The following is a 4456-nucleotide window of genomic DNA, read 5'->3' as shown; positions in this document are numbered from 1 at the left end:
AAGTTGGAGAGAGTCCAGCGGAGGGCAACAAAAATTAGGGGGCTGGAGCACAAGATTTATGTGGAAAGACTAAGGGAACTAGGCTTGTTTAGTTTGCAAAAGAGAAGAATGAGGGGGGGATTTGATAGCAGCCTTTAACTACCTGAAAGAGAGTTCCAGGGAGGATGGAGCTAGGCTGTTCTCAATGGTAGTAGATGACAGAACAAGGAACAATTGTCTCAAGTTGCAGTGCGGGAGGTCTAGGCTGGATATTAGGAAAAAGTTTTTCACTAAGAGGGTGGTGAAGCACTGGAATGGGTTACCTAGGGAGGTGGTGGAATCTCCATCTTTAGAGGTTTTTAAGATGTGGCTTGACAAAGCCCTGGCTGGGATGATTTAGTTGGGGTTGGTCCTGCTTTGATCAGGGGGTTGGACTAGATGACCTCCTGAGGTCCTTTCCAACTCTAATATTTTATGTACTTATATTGGATTGCTCTTGACTTTAAATCTAAAGGAACTCTACATATTATTAAAGATCCCACTTCAGTCCAGTACTCTGACTTCTCTCTTGATGTCATTCTCTGTCTTCAGTTCTGAACTGGAATTTCTCTGCTTAAAAAAGCATTTTATGGCCCTGATTCTCCTCTCTCACAGGCTTGACACCCATGAGACTCCCTTGACTTCCAGGGAGTTACTCCTGAAGTATACTTCTGGAAAGTGTATGAAGGCAGTAATAAAATAAAATAAATACTTATGGTCCACCTTTCCATCTCTAATTGGGGTTATGAAGTAAGTATATATTTGATCCGATCCTACTCCCAAAGAAGTCCATGACAAAACTTCTATTGACTTAAATGGACTAAGATTCCATTGGGCAAAACTATGTTCCCATTTACACAGGTGTAAACTCACCAACTCCATTACACAAGTGTAACTAAGAGTAGAATTTCTGTAAATCCCTGTTCAGCCACAGGCTTCCTGTGTGACCTTGGGCCCCTTCTATGACTCAGTTCTCCATCTGTAAAATGGGGGTAATAGCACTTCCCTAGCTCACATGGGGAGTGCAAGAATATATACAACAAAAAAAGATTGTGAGGCATTGAAATACTACGGTAATGGGGGTCATACAAGTACCTAGGACATATACGATAGACATAATATCATGCATTGTCTAAAATATATAGAGAACACGATTCCCCTCTTGCTTGCATTCATGCAAATCAGGAGTATTTATTCCCCCCCTCCCCTTTTGCATTGTAGTGCATGTATTGATATTTCACTGTTCAGAGTGCCTTAACATTCAGTACCCTTCTTCTTGGTCCCTATATTTATCAGTTGTTTAGATTCCTCCTGCACACGCACAAACAACTCCCTTGGCCCAATCCTCTTGCCTTCAAGAACTTTAGACTCATAGACATTAAGGTCGGAAGGATCATTGTGACCATCTAGTCTGACCTCCTGCACAACGCAGGCCACAGAACCTCACCCACGCACTGCTGTAATAGACCCCTAACCTCTGGCTGAGTTACTGAAGTTTTCAAATCCTGGTTTAAAGACTTCAAGTTACAGAGAATCCACCATTTACACTTGTTTAAACCTGCAAGTGACCTGGGCCTCATGCTGCAGAGGAAGGTGAAACTCTCCACCCCAGGGTTTCTACGAATCTGACCTGGGGGAAAATTCCTTCCTGACCCCAAATATGGCGATTAGTTGGATCTTGAGCATGTAGGCAAAGAATTCTCTGTTGTAACTCAAAATCCTGCCCATCTAGTGTCCCCTCTCTATCCGTTTGGGATTTTGCTACTGGCAGGCACTGATGGGCCACATGCCATTGCAGGCAGTCCCATCATACCATCCCCTCCATGAACTTATCAAGCTCTTCCCTGTTTCAAGCTGCTCTCTTCTCAGCCTATCTCCAATACACTCCCATCTCACTCCCTTCCTGTTCAGTGGCCACTCTACAGTACAACAGCTCCCAGTTCAGAATCCCATCTTCTCACTATAAATTCTTCACCTCAGTCCTTCTCTCTCCAAGCTGCCCCACCTACTACTACCAGCTAAATCCTCCAAAACCCGAACAAAAGGTTTAAATAGCCAACTAACAGGTTAAATATTGCTTTTAATATGATCCTTGGTAAGATTTTTAGGGTCTGTGACCAGAAAGCATACAGAAACCATCTGACTTTTTCAAAAGTTCCATGCTAAAAACAAAAGCATTTTTTTTTGGGGGGTGGGCGGGACGGGACTGCAAAATCATGAAGAAATGTCTAAGACTTCAATCCTGCAAACACACATGAAAGCCACTTAAGTCCCACAAGCCTTCCCATCAAACTCAATGGGAACTCACCTGAGTAGCATTACTCATCTGAAAAAATGTTTGCAGGATCAGACCCCAAATTGGTAAGCATTTTGCATCCTCATAATTTGGAGCAGTTATTTCTTTAATAAAAGAAGTGAAATAATAGTTGGAAGGTTGTAAATATCAGTCACTCCTGGACTTTGTGCAAAATCCTTGTTCACTCTGAGTCACGGTGGATCTTGCTTCCTGATTTTAGGATTCAGAAAAAAATGCAAGAATTCAAAATATAGCACCAAGCTTCACTTGGTTTTGAAGCAAAACCATGACTACTTCAGGCTTTGTCAATACCTGGCTCAGCTCCAAGTATGCTTGTAATCCTTGAAAGGTTTTCAGGCTGAATCTGGGTGGAATACCAAGGCTCTGCTCTTTGTGAGTTCCATGGGGGAAGACCCCTGCACTTACACCCCACTGACCCTAATGGAGCTATGCATGGGCACAGAGGTCTGCCTGTATGGAGCTTGTTGCAGTTTTGGGATCCAAATTTGCAGTGAAACCCCAAGCTCACCAAGATGTTCCTGTTTTGTGAACACCATATCCAGCTCTGTCTAGTTCTAACCTTGCAATAAATTTTACCACAGAGTACATTTTTATAATCAGATTACACTAGAAACATGCCCTTATAGTGATGCCACCGAAGTTGGGAGGCCTCAGACTTAACCAGCCTAGAAGCTAGATTGTGATTTAGACCACTTCCCCCATATGCTGTACCCCTACATGGACTACCCAGGCCTTAGGGTATAGAAGTAAGTTGATGCTGTATACCTGTTTACTCCCTTTGCAGCAGGAGAGTGGGAATTAGGCACAGCCTTGGTTCCACTGATCAACACAGCTGAGCTCACTTGTGAAATTCCACTCTTCCAGAGCTGCCCCCAGCTGCTGCCGCCTACTGGTTTTCTCTAACCCGGAGGGGCATGACAAAACAAAATATCCAGCCTCAAAGTATTAATGGACCCACAGTGCCTAGGAGCAGGGGTGGGGGAAAGTATAGATCCTCAGAGTTGATGTACATTTAATGCTCTTCTATATGGACTTCTGCATCTCTTGGAGAGACTCAGAGTCTGGGAGCAGCTGCACTTCCTGATCCATGAGTGGCAGTCTCCTCTCTTCTACTGAAACAGTGAGGTAAATACTAAATCTCTATGTGCCTCCACTTCAGTCCAGTGGTATCTGTTCAGCTCCAGACTCCAGGGCTCCCAAGGATTTCACTCAAATATTAACATTTTTACTCTGACCCTCTCCCTCTGCTATCTGATGTCAGTGGATACCATGCTTCTCTTTCTTTCACCTCCCGTCCTTTTGATACACCCATACTAAGTCATCCCATCCCTATCATTCTGGTCTCTACCCCATCTCTACCTTGATAAACTAAAAAGAAAATTTAAAAACCTTATTGTAGCCTGGAGTGGTGGTCCCCCTCTGAGGAGGAGCCAGACCCACCCTGGCTAACAGAGGCCTGCCCCAGGGGAAACCCTGACCAGAAGTAAGGGGGCGGGTCTAGGCCTTTAAAAGCCCCAGTGGCCCCACCTGACCGGAAGCAAGGGGCGGAGCTAGGCCTTTAAGAGCCAGGCCAGTGAGCTTAGTTGGGGAGAGACAGCTGAAGGGGAAGGATGTTTCTTTGCCTCAGCTCCTCGCTCAGGCTGGGTTGGGGAGTTGTGCTGAGAGGGAGCAACTGGTCTTAAACCCAGTCTACGGATTGATGGAGGCCTCCCCCAGGTACCCTACAGCCTGGGAGTTGGAGGAGGGCCTACCAGAGGCCCCCATGGCCTAGGAGCTGGAAGAAGGCCCAGTGGAACTCCCTGCTGACTACGAGCCAGAAGAGAACCCCATGGAGATGCCTGGGAGCCAGAGGTGGACCTGCTGGAGCAATACTGAGCCTGGGACCCTGAGAATCTACCAGCCCTGCCCAAGGCCTGGGGACCCCAGGATCTGGAAGAGCTATTCTCTGAAGATGAGCCCATGGAGCTGCCTGAGCTGCTGCCTGTGGATGAGGAGGGCCTAGCAGGTCTACCACATCTCAGCAACCCAGAGGAGGCAGGTACTGGGGGTTTCGGGGAGGAAGAAGCCCAGGGATAGCTGCACGTTAGTGGCTGAGTCAGGGGCAACCCGGGCGGTGTGTTG

General features: G+C 46.4%; 1 long non-coding RNA gene across 1 annotated transcript; it reads right to left on the bottom strand.

Moving 5' to 3' along the window:
• Window positions 1-2429: 2429 nt before the first annotated feature.
• Window positions 2430-3734, bottom strand: LOC137163724 (uncharacterized). Its single transcript, XR_010922816.1, has 2 exons — window positions 3101-3734; window positions 2430-2524 (listed from the first exon to the last, which is right to left on the bottom strand). It is a non-coding gene; the product is annotated as an uncharacterized lncRNA (long non-coding RNA).
• Window positions 3735-4456: the final 722 nt, after the last annotated feature.

Source organism: Emydura macquarii, unplaced genomic scaffold, assembly GCF_026122565.2.
Source record: "Emydura macquarii macquarii isolate MOO-44397 ecotype Brisbane River unplaced genomic scaffold, CSIRO-AGI_Emac_v2 contig_2636, whole genome shotgun sequence".
Classification (NCBI taxonomy): domain Eukaryota; kingdom Metazoa; phylum Chordata; order Testudines; family Chelidae; genus Emydura; species Emydura macquarii.
This window is presented reverse-complemented; position numbering and strand designations above follow the sequence as displayed.